Source organism: Condylostylus longicornis, unplaced genomic scaffold, assembly GCF_029603195.1.
Source record: "Condylostylus longicornis isolate FDR11 unplaced genomic scaffold, ASM2960319v2 ptg000004l, whole genome shotgun sequence".
Taxonomy (NCBI): domain Eukaryota; kingdom Metazoa; phylum Arthropoda; class Insecta; order Diptera; family Dolichopodidae; genus Condylostylus; species Condylostylus longicornis.
In genome coordinates, this window is record NW_026577973.1 from 22,686,391 (window position 1) to 22,700,360 (window position 13,970).

Genomic DNA, 13,970 nt, shown 5'->3' on the forward strand with positions numbered 1-13,970 from the left:
TGGAATATTAATTTAATTCTATACTACTGTAAGATACTGTGGTTTTGAAAAGAAAAGAAAATACTGCGGTTTCTTACAATGGAAGCGAAAATACATAGGTGTATGAAACGTATGATCTACCAATGTAGAAGAAAATGTATTAAATTAAATTTACATTTTGTAAAATAGCACATTTCCACCTAATGATTTAAGCCTATATAGCTCGCATTTACGTAATTTTTGACCTTAATAATGAAAACACTGCATTAAAATAATGTTTTTTTTGTTACCTTATAATTTGGCAGAAATTTAATTTTTTTGGTATTTTCAAAAAAATTTGTACCAAATATATTTCTTGATATAAAGGCTATTACTCTAACATTCTTGTTTTATAGCAATTCGAAAAAGTTTGAGGTGTTTAGGGAAGAGTTACCTTAAGAATTACCTTTTGTGGCTCAATAATGTAATATGTATTAGAAAAAGTATAAGGAAATTTTGCTCTATATCAAAATTTAATTTCATATCTTGTTCTATATCTTGTATGAAGTGTAAGAGATTTTTATTGGACACAAAATTTAGACCAGGACATAGAAACTAAAGATAACATGTTTCCAAAATGTTTTTGTCACAAAAATAGTTTTTAAATTTTTTACTTTTCCTAATAGGACTAGTTACGTAGTTAATATATATTCTTAAATTATGTTTTCAATTCATTTCTAACTGCAGTTATGGAAATAATTTATTACCTTTTTTCAAGATCAAATATCAGACTTTACTACAGAGTTTAATGAATGGCATTATTTAACTTTCAAGTTTTGAGAATTTGGTTGATGAATTGCCTCAAAAAATCCATTTAAATAAAAATTACATAATTGGAAATTTAAACGCATCTTTTCCGCCTTCTGTACTGAAGCTGAGCTTCAGAGAAAAATTTTTTAATTTAAAAAATAAAAAAAAGTTATGATATTTTTACGGGGAAAATTGAACAAAAGTATTTCAATCAGAATAGCTCTATTTTGGAATACAAAATATTGTTTTTGTAAATTTTCTTACACAAAAGCATCGGATTAAGCCAATTTATTTTCAAAATGCTAATTATTAGTATTTTATTAAAATGTAAATTCTCTTAATTTTAAATTGTTATATTGAATTCTAAAATTTTTCTTTTAAATTCTTACTTTATATAAAATGCAAGAACGTAGAATTTCTTATACTTTTGTATAATCTTTCGATGATTACTCATTTACTGTGAATTCTAAATTGCTTTATTAATTAAATTGAAATTTGTACATATACTAGTATCCGAAACAGTAAGCATATACTTACTATATACATATACTCTAGGAGTTAAAGAATTCTGAAAGCCTGATTAAAATTACAAACATAGCAAGTGTAATTTACAAATCACCAAAAGTTATTCTGTAAAATATAGTTTTAATTATGTACAGGTTTACAAAGAAAGTGAAAATAACATTTTTGTACGTGTGAATTCACTTTGTTTTGAACTTTCTTTCAAAACTACCTTATTATTACATGTTATTGCTTACTTATTTTTTAGTTTGTTATAATTTTGGTTTATAAGCGCCCACTCGTAATCACAATGAAACTACCGAAAATCTTAAACATGAATAAAATTTTAGTATAATAATCAAGAGAAAAATCTATAGAATAATAGAAAAATAAATAAAAAAATCCATTCAGTTTCTTCGGTGATCGCACCGACGCGCAACCTGAATGCACACTTTAGAAAGCAAGGACCCTAATTGGGTCAAAATGTTAATTTAATCGAACGAACAAATTTATTTGTTTTATTTCATGTTAAAATTATTTTTTTCAATAAACTGAAAATTAATTTCGTAATAACCTGATCAAAACAGAAAAGTACCCGAATGCGGTTAAAAGTGTAATAAAGTTTTCAAAACAAAAACAAAAGTGAGGCATCCCTTTTTTTAGTATCGAAATGCAATAAATAAGTTTGATAAAAATAAAGTTGGGTTAAACCAATGGTTTGTATCGTAGCACTTTTCCCTTCAACAAGTGAAAATTCTGCTTTTACATACAGTCTATGTACACCTATCACACTATTAAAATTATTTTCATTCATATACAAAACTATTATGCATTATCTAGGATTGCATATATTTAGGATGAACGATTTATGAAGTTTTTGAAATACGAGTAGAGCAAAAATTAATATAAAGAGGGGTTAACATAATGCTCGATTTTATGCGTTAATTGTGTGAGTTAAGAAAAATAGTTATATTTTTTAATGTCATGGAATTTGCCATTAGTTTTTTGCGTTTTTAGAAATTTGAAAAAGCTTGCGGTTTCGGAAATATAAGGTGTCAGAAATTCAACTTTTACAAATTTCAAGAGGCGATAACTTGAGAGCGGGTGGAGATGGAAAAAAATTTTCTTCTAACAAAATAAACTATTTGTTAATTTCTAAAAGCTTCTAAAATTTCAAGCTTCTACAAACTGGAGTCTAGAAGAAAAACGAAATCAAAAATTTGAAAAAAAAAAACTTTAGATAACGGTAAATTTGAACGGCCATTTTGTTTTTCTAAAGTTTAAATACAGTATTCCGCACTAGGGGAAGCAAGCCACTGACTTTCTGCGTTTGCAAAATTTCAAAAATTCTTATGGTTTCATTGCAACAAATAGTTAAAAAAGGCAATTTTTAGGGTTTTTGGGGGGTATAACTTCTAGAGGGGGGGAGATAGGTAAAAATTTTGTTCAACGGAAATAAGTTTCTAGTAAAGATCTATGTACGTACAAAATTTCAGCTTTCTATCTTCAAGGGTGTAGAAGTTTTGTAAACAAAAAAAGTGTCCACGGACGGACGGACGGACGGACGGACTGACGGACGGACGGACGGACGGACAGAGTGAAACCAATAAGCACTTTTTTTCAAAAAATTTTTGGAAAAGTGCTAAAAAGGAGCAAAATATACATACATCCACACAAACATTTACTTTGACAAAAAAACAAAAAAAAAATTATGTTTTTTTTGCTAAAAAAACAAAGCCGCACATGAAAAATGTTTTTATGGTTATTATGTATGTGATGTCTGCACAAAAAATAAAACGAACGACGACATAAAAAATTGTCTCCAAAGCTCATTTTATTAGAAATAACTTTTATGAAAGAACTGAAATGGAAATTTTTGTTTTGTTTTTTCTCTATAAAAATTTCAAAGGGCACCTGGTACCTGTACTAACATAAATTTCATTGTATGTGTATGGAAAATAATACAAGAAAAGAAACGAATCCTTTTTTACCAATGACTTTTTTATTGATTTTATTTTTCTGTTTAAGGTTCTTACATCTTAATGGTTATACAGAAAACATTCAAGGGAATGGAATGGAAATTATTTATGTCCTTTCAAATTCAAAATTTTTTTTTCTTATTTCCAAAAATAAATTGAACAACAAAAGGAGCAATAACATCAAAACAGAAAACTTTTCAATTTTCCAAGGTTAGTTACAGAATTGTAGAAAATTATTCAAAGTCATCACGCGTTTTTAATCGATTGCGCTAGAATTTTAATAGTTTATTCAATTCTATTTACACTCGTAAATTTCAAAGTCATTTTTTTATTTACTTTTATTATTATATTTTAAATTCACGTAGATGATATAAATAAATGAAACTTGTAAGGAGCATGTTATACAGTTTTTATTATGCGATTACTTATAAGTACAACCATCAATTGTCTGAGCTTCGAAATGTACAAAAAATTTACTAATTTATTACTTAAGTTCAATGTGTAACTAACTAAATTTTAAGTACCTAGATGGTTGAAATTAAGTTTTATATACAAGTTTTGTTTAAGGTATAATTCGTGTTTTGCTCAAAAATTTTTTGCACTTTAAAAAGAAATTCCCTGTAGAATTCTCAATATTAGATATAAATATAATTGTATTGAGCAATATGAATGAAAAGTTTAAATTTGACGGAAAATTTTGATAATTTAAAATTATGTGAGTTACAGTTTTCTGGGCTTCCAATGTAAATTTCACATTTGGTTTATTTTAGGTATAATATTCATTAAAAATTTATATATAATATAATATTAATAATATATAATATTATATATAATACAATCTATACCAGAAAAAATAAATGCAATCCTGATAATTTCACAATTTGATAATTTTAATTTTACTTTTGATTGGTAAAAATTGTAGTTAAATTGATGAATTGTCAATAAAAAGTAAAACTTTCAATAGATAACCAACATTTTTAATAATTAGCTCTATTTAGAATTTCTCAGATCAACATAATATCGTCTCTTTTGGGCAGTTGGTAACCTTTTTTTATTAGCAATTAAAAATTTTTCTTTATCATGCTGTAGATTAAATTTGGTAATGTTTAGATATTACGTGGTAAAAGTAAGGAAGACTGCTGCTCTTGAAAACTAATCATTTATACAATTACCGAAGTAATTATATTTTTAGAGAGCCCATTTTTCCTCGTGGAATGTAGAACATTCATGGTAGAAAAGACATTTTCCTATACAATCTCGATTGTAATCTGTCTTATCCTGAAAAAATATACTTGCAAAAACTGACTTATGTTCATTGAAAAGGTATATTTCGTGGAAATTTATAAGGATTCATGCCGGTGATCAATCTACAATTGATATTGTTGTAAAATCATGAAGAAAATAAATTTAATTTTTATAATTTTTTGTGGTTTTCAAATTTATAATACTAAAGTCCTTTACATTTAGTACATACAATTATTTTGATATTATATGAATTTATGCACGCATGCTGACTACAATTATATGTTATTTATATGAGCTTTAATTTACTATTTCTTTTAAATGCACATACGAGTATGTAAAAAGAAAATAAAATCCTTTTTGTAAAGGACATAATTAGAAAAAATCCTGCAATTATGCAACTTTGTTGTGTTTAAAATTTTTATAATGTTTCTGAAATTTCTTTTGTTTTAGTTTTAGTTGAAAGTTAAATTTCTTATGATGTAATTAAGATTATGTTCTGTATACGTAATAATTGGTTTAAAATATACCATGGCAACATTTTTATGAAAATATCGAGCCGTTGGTGGTTATTATAATTTCTGATTACAGACTCTCAAAAATATTGCTCTATTACTTACAGATTTTAGTTTTCAAAAACTTTGAAGCTCGTCCAACCTTTTTTATTTAATTTGTTTATTTTCGAAAAAAATGTTCGTATTAGAATTAAAACTAGATTAGAAACAAATTTCCATAAATAATACTTTAATTAGCAAAGGTAATATATGAAATCTAGCTGATGACTATGATTTTTAACGTTCTCATTTTCACTCGTGCCCAACAAAAGCTGACTTCTCCTAAAATACCTATACAAATCAGTGGGATAGACCTGTAAAATTTTTAATAGCAATTACTTGCTAGTTTAGAAAACAATGGTTTTTGTTTCTGATTTAAATGTGATCCTTTTTCTATTGTAAATTTATTTACATTGTTTTAAATAAAATTAGGTCAATGACAAAATGTTAACTGTTTAGTTGAAATTATTTAAAACGAATCCATTTATATTCAGAAGGAAATAATTTAATATTTTAGTTTTTTTACTGTACATTATAGTAAAATTATTTACTTTCTTCTTTATAGTAATTATTCTTCTTGTATTACAATTCCTGAGATTTTGCTAAATAACTAAATTGTTTCTTGTTTGTGCCAGAATGGTTAAAAAATCGATATCTTCGTAAAATTTTGTTTTCATATAAATCTTCGTATTCATTTATAATAATGTATAAAGGTATATACATATACATAATGTATGCGCACACATCATGTATATGTATATAATAGGCATAACAGTAATATAAAATAATGGTTATTATTATGACACAATTAAAAATAAATCTTATATTTCAAGGGCATTTTCATTTGAAAATTCATTCGAATCGCCGTAACTCATTATGGCAATTATACAAATTGAATAAAAATTGAATAAGAATTTTTTTTTTCCGCTCTCCATTTTTTAGAAAACAAAATTATTTCTTTATTTAATATTTAACCCTTTTGTGCGTACATTTGGAATTACGCCCAAAAAAAATTTGTTGATGATATAGTCATTTTATCTTTATGCAATAAAATCGTTCTTCAAAAAAAATTTCTTTAAGTTCTAATGCAAGTAATAAAATATGTTTTCCATAGATTTAACCAGTTACTTTAAAAACAAAATATTATTGAGTGACATAAACATGTAAATCGTGAAATTTACTAGTTTGAATTTAAAATATGGAAAACTCACGTAAAATAAATTCACAATTTGTGCATTAATAAATTTTAAATATTTACGATTTATCAGAAACTTTGCCCTTTTTTTTTTTAATTATTGTATAATTTTTTTTAATTATTGTATACTTCAACTTTCAAGAAAGTCTAGGTGCAATGACTTCAGAGTGATTCTTTAAAAATAATAAATAATCATAATTAATTAATTAATTTTTTTCAGTTTTCTTCTAACAATTATTTTTTGATCTCACGAAATTCTTTGAGGGGCTATAAATTTTTCTCTAAAAAATATTTATATTCTTAATAATATTATTGGGCATACATAAATTTTTTTCCATATTTCTATGTCTAAACGAAATATTTTTCTATATTTGTAAATGAAGGGAAAATTATATGTGTATAAGTACATAAATGTTGTGTAATGTGTTTATCATGTAAGATTATTGAAGGCTTTTCCTTTGACTTAATCTTTTATTCAGTCCAAATACTAATTACTCAACAATAGACATGCTAAGGACTAATAACTAGAAAACACGTACAAACATATTTTGTTTCGATATAAATTTCGAAAAGCAACAAAAAAAAAATAATATTATCCTTTTTTTTTCCTTTGCTCCTTTTTTTCAAATAATTTTCCTTTCATTTTTTCATTTATTTGTTTTTATTCTTCTTATAAAACAAATCGTTATATTTTGGGAAAATAAGTAAATGTAATATATAAGAACATTTTTCCAGATTATCTACCGCAAGATATTTTAATACAACAAACAAATAAATAAAAAAAAAGAAATAAAAATAAAACGGAATAATAATGAACGGTGTATTTATATTTAATTTGTACATAATAACTGGTTCTTAATTTTATTTTATACTTACATACATATATACATAACATACATACATATTTTTTATGTATGATTAAAAGTATAGGGTGATCTTTTTCTTTGTATAAAAATCTGTTAATACAAATGAAAACAAAATTTATAGTATGAATGATGAATTTGCATAAATAACCTCCACCTCATCGTACTCGTATTGATTTATTGAGTAGAATAATGAATAAAACAATTTGCCTTTCCGTTTAGTCTAGCTCCAACTGAAAGTTGCCATTCGCATCGCAGATAACATGATTCACAACCAGCTACCCGCTTATATAGCAGACCTCCCAAACATTACCAATATTTCGTAAAAATCGTAAAAATCTGGCAACGTCTTGCGTCTATTTCACATATAGGAAGTTCGTAAGAATGTATCTTCCCATTTGGCTTAATTAAGAAGTATTAGTATAAGAAAATACGTCTGTTCAGAATACCTTAAAGACAAGATGCATAATGAACTATTCTTCGTTATTATCGTTACCCTCAATGTATTATGTTTGAAAATAGATTATTACCATAATTTATTGAGAAAAAAACTAAATTCACCTCTGTTTGTTAGTTTTTTATAGCGATAAGATATATTACAATAGCAAATGATATCTAATTTGTTTTGAAGTGTTAGTTGATTCATTAAAAAAAGTTGATTTTTAAAATGTTTGAGGGTAATTGAAATCCTTGATAGATAAAATTAATCAAACGAAATATCAAATACCCCCCTGTATTTTTATCAAAGTCGTGTGGGTACTGGAAATTTTACTCATATATAGGTATAGTAAAAAAAAACAAAATCTCTGCAGAAAAAATATACGTGCTCAATATTAAATAATTAATATTTACCTTGTGTTTAGTAAATAGCAATTTCTTTGCTTTTTATATTTTTCGCAATATAATTTCAATAACATTAAAATACAAATTATAGCAATAATAAGAAAAAGAAATTATCCTGACTAAACAAGAACGTTCGCATTAGGAGGGTAACGTACATCCAGATAGATTGTAACAGACTTTAAACGAAATCGTTTGGAGCAATAAATGTTGTCGATTAAATCATCGTGAATAACTTGAAAATCATAAGGCAAATGTAAGATTTTCCTAAACCTTTTGGAATTTCTTATTAAATATAAATTTATTAGAATTCATATAACTAAATGCTCTTAAGTGAAGTAGTTGCAACAAGACTTAAATTATAACTTAAATAATAAGTTAGATCAATGTGTTTAAAAACAATATTCATACTATAATTCGGAATATACTAAAAGCTACTCACTGAACTCACAGCTAAAATGTAAAATTTAAGCAAGTATACAATCGAATACAAAAACTTTCTATAAGCCTTAATTTTATAAAAATCAAGTACGATTGATATTTGAATTATAGGTGAGGGTTTTTTCTTTCTAAAACTGCATTTCGTATGACAATACTATAGCTACATTTATCAATTTCGTCTTGCTTAACGAAAAGCGCTAATTTCAATTGATCATCAATTAAGTTTGAAGGTTCGAGTTCAAACTATTTTCGAAATTGCAATGAGATGTTAAAAAGTTAAAGAAAACTTTAGAAATTTTTTTTGAAAAACTAGATGCTGTAGTATACACACTTATTAAAAGTTGTAGCTATATGATCTAATTTTGCAAGTTGGTTTAAATTATCTTTTTTTTCCTGATTTGCTTGAATTGGTTTTGGTAATTAATTATAGTTCTTGTTGACATTTTGAGAGCTCCACATTACATATTTTTTTAATTTTTAAAAATATTTTTATTTATCATAAGTTTAGTTTCCTAAAATATTGTAATTTTTCAAGAATTGCAAAATCGCTGGTGAACAGAATCTTTCGCGTGCCTGAGTTCGGCTTGTATAATGAATACTGTTGTCGGAAGATCTGTTGTACTCATGGAAACCTTCTTAATTAAATGACAGGATTGATTTTCATAACTTCATAATGCTTGTTTCCTTACTTCCTTGAAGATTTTATTTACTTACGTATATGTATGCTACAAATTTTTATACAAAATGGATTTAGAGAAATCACAATATTTTATGAGATCCATAAGCACTTTTATTGTGTCGTACTGTATGTCAGTGTACTATCTGTATAGTATAATTCAAAAAAACCTAGCTGTTGGAATTTTCATATTTCACAAAATCTACTATTTTGTATCTTAAGTGGCAACATTTTTTTCATTTACAATTTGAAATTCGTAAAAAGTACTTTGCTTTGTTTACGACATTTAGTATGTAAATCTCAAATTTATTAAACTTTAGAAAGGCTTGTAAATATTTTCTATATGCACATATTAAATATTAGAATATTAAGAATTAGTAATATTTAACGTAAGTACATAAAAATATACAATATATATTCTTATACGTACGTTATTTTGCCTGAGCTTCTTATGTATACAATAATAATATTTATGTATTATTATATAAACATTTTGTTTATTATATACAAAATATATATTATTATGAATTTTAATATGATTAAAATAAAGTGAACAATTTACAGAATTTTTAAATTTATTTTTGTAATAATAAACAATATTTTAAAGGATGTACCACTTAACGTTATTAAATATTTTATTTGAAAAGATTATTTTGTTTTCCTTTATTATTATTGTTATCCTTTAATAATTATTTTGCAGAAATAATAATAAAATAAAATAATCAAATGAAAATATTTAAATAAATCAAGAAAAATATAAGAGAAAATTATTCTTAAACATAGGAAATTTTTTAAGAAAATGTTTTGATTTGATTTTCCCGTTCTATAAGGTTGTTTTTTTTATAGAACGTAGTATATGGCAGTATATAAAACGAAGAAGCCCATAAATATTGTGAGGCACAGATTATACATAAGTTTTACATGCCTAAGATAAACTCAAATTTTTATTTAAATCAGTTCAACTAAATTCAAACACAAGGATTGTAGATTGGAAGGCATACATTAAATGAAAATTACCTGATAATAAAAAAAATCATAATAAGAACAGATAAAGCTTGCAACCATACGCGTCTCTTCAATAGTGATGAAAAAGCGGTTATAAGATTAACTAGTTTGTTAGTTTCTAACAAAAATTAGAATTTGTTCGACTCGTTGAACAAAATTTCGAATGAATGTAACTATATTCTTACATCCATTCGTCCAATTCAAACGGATTGTATAACCTTCTTCTTTCTATTACGCCATTTATATTTTCCTGTTCACGTAAGTGAATTATTGAATTGATATTAATTTTTTGTTTTTCAAATTTGAATTTCTCAAATATTTCGCAAAAAAAAAAAACAATAATATAAGAGATATAAGTGGGAATTTTAACTCAACTTACGCGCTTTAAAACTTTACCACTCGAGAAAATTACAAAACAACGTTGTTTACTTTTATATTTTTTAATGGCGGAATAAAATTTTATTTTTTATGAACACATAATAAAATTTATAAATCAAATAAAAATAATTATTATTATTACATTATCTAATAAAAAAATATATTATTTTTATTTTTTAATTGTTTTTTAGATAAATTTGAAAATATTTCTCTAAGAAAAAATAATTAAAAATTGTTTTATTTAGATATATTACAATTGCAAAGAATGATTAACATTGGTTTATGAATTCTAGAGTGAATATTATTGTAAAGTATAATTTTTGTACTTCTTAAATGTAATGTAGCAACATACCTTTGTTCAAATCTATAAATCTAATTTATATGCAATTTGGATAAATTTAGAAATTTAAACATTAAGATAAAAAGAAATTTCCAAAATTTAATCATACTTATTGAATTGAAACTTTTTAACATTTAAATACGGCATGACCTACTTCGACATAACAAAAACAGATGACCAGGCTGCTTGAGCAGTCGACCAACTTAAATGAGCAATTGGCATAAATAAACGGCTTGATCAATATGCATGAACGATCGACGTAACAAACACGCATGGTCAGTTCGTATGAGTAGTCGACTTGACCAACTTAGATGAGTCGTCATTACAAATAAATGGCTCGACTAACATATATCATAAATTAGAACGACCAACTTGCATTTGCAATCCACATAAATAAACAGTTTGGCAAACATACACGAACAATTGACATGTTCAGCATGCATGAACAATTTTTGAGGCCAACTTCCCTAAGTTTCATCATGATCTGATTAATAGAGTAGTAGAGTTAATAAAGAACACATCTACTTTCATTTATATGTCATAATATTTGTGTATGAAAGTAGAAGATAAGCAACATATTTTTCTGAGTTATTTTGTCAGGACCTGTCACCTCCCCAGGCTAATAGCTCAAATCAGCTTCACTCCGAAGTCGAACTACATAAAAGAAACAGATACAGAAACATAAAATTTCATTTTTATATGCTAAATCTAAAGCACTAGTTTTACTTTGGTTCAGCACTCATCTATGAAATATAATTGTTTAACTTTGACAATTCATATAATATGGAGGGATCTTGTTTCAATTATTGTCAAAAGAAAGGTAAATAAAAAATAAAAGAAAATCTTTTGTTATTATGGCATATATGTAGATTTAATATGTTATCCGTGAGTGTTTTTAGTATACATACATATAAAGTTTGACAATAATTTTTTATAGAAATTAAAACCAAATTATTATTACTTTTCCAATTAACTCTAGCTTATAAAAATTTAGAAGAATAGTACTCGAATAACAAAATATTTAAAAAATGTTATACGAAAAAATGATGAAATCCTATTTGTTTATTTATTATTTTTATGTTGCATCAGAAATCTAAAAATTTGAAAGTGAACACATTTTTCCCTGTCGCTAATTATGTAATTGTAAATATGCGTGTTTATATACTCATATACATGTTATATTTGAATTTATACAAACTTATTATGTTAGGTTGATTTAAATCTTAAATACGATTTCTTTTTTATTTTAGTTTATAAGACCAAGGAAAACAAAACTCTAAAAAAGTAATTGAATTACATAAAAAAAAAATCTATCATATTCATTATTACATCTGAATTTTTTTTTTTATATTCCTAATCTTTACAACCACATAAACAAAAATTTTATAACAAGTTTTAGATATGCTATAACGTATTATAGTAAAGCAAAAAAAAAATTAACAAATTTAAGAAAATTACAATTATAATAAAATATAGAATTTTACCGTCACAAAAATAGCAGTAACTAGAATTCAAAATTCCTGAACACAAAGAACAACGCTTCAGAATCAGAAAGGTTTAATCCATACATTATTCAAACTATTTAGGTTATAAGCTATGTATTAAAATTGACATATTTAACAAAGTATAAGAGTTTTTATGAGTTTTTAATAGTTGAAAATTAGATTAATAGAACTAATTATACCAGCTTGTTTTCAAAATTAAATTAAGTTAAAAAGATTTTTTTTTTTTTAAATTTAATTGAAATATTTTATTTTAATTAAAAATTTAGGTCATGTGTGATGTTAACACCCTTAAAATATTCTACTCCAATATGCAAATATAATATTTACGGTGTTATGAAGTCTATATTTTTAAAAATAATAATAATGGTAAAGGTTTCCCTAAGCCTGAAGTTTTTCTAGTGCATGTTCTAGTAATAAAACTAATCACGTATGTACTAATAAAAAAGTTTGTATAAAATGTGATATAAATACTGAACTAAATACGTATTTATTGTAAAAAATTAGTATTAAAGGGCTTATTGACGTAAATTAAAGTGCGACGCCTTAAGTTCTGATACCTTAGTTTTGAATCAACTGAGAACAATTTTAAATTAAATTTAAATACAAATAAAATTTTGGACTTTTAAATTCATTCTTTCCACTATAGGAATGTTTAAATTTAAAAACTTAATTTCTTATTCTTCACAAATTCGTCTCAAGATTAATGCACATTGAAATTTTGAAACTATGCCTCCGCTATTGTCTATGTAATTAATTTTTAAAGTATTTATAATATAAATTATGTGAATATTTTTAAGATTCAAAAATTTTAGCAAAATTTTTAAATAGTACTCACTTGTTTTTGAGATTATGATATCTTTTATAATCTTGTAGTTAACAATTTGAGCAAATACATGAACCTACTTACCGTATACTTGACTCAGTATAATTAGACTTCTTTAATAATATTGTTAATTTTCTCAGTATTCCTAGATAAGTGACAAACAATGACAGACAAATTCTTTCTGCTTAAAATAATTTTTTATTTACAGAAATTTCTTTTAGCGATCTCAAATAAGAAATAACAACAAAACAGAATAACAAAAAATATAAAACAATTTTTTTAAGTTTTTTCAAAAAAACTTAACTAATAACAAAATATTTTTATTATGTTTTTCATTTCGTTATCCTTTTAAAATATACAAGTACATACATATATTTTTTATATTATTATTATTTTTTGCTGTTTTGGTGTTTATTTCTTTTTTCTTTTTTTTATTATGATTTTCTTCCTTATAGCAGCTCCTCTGCTCGTATATTATACAAAATTATTTTATGAGCTTTATCAATAATGTTAATGATATCCTCTTTGCGTTATTTTCTTATATTCTTTATTTTTCTATTTGTTTTTGTTTTCGGATTACTGTTCAAATACAATGACATACGTATAAACTCAACTACAATCATACATTATAGAGAAGAAAAAATCATACTATAGGAACAAACAAAAAAAAAACAAATCAAAAGAGCCAAAAAATATGAGCTAATATTATTTTGGAAAAGGTTCTTGTTTAAAAAAAAATAAGAAAAACAGCATAACAATAGCAATAATAATAATAGAAAATAACACACATATAACCTGAAAAATTTTTCTAAGGAGAATCAAAAAAAAAAAGAACTTATTTAAAAAACTAAAAAATATTA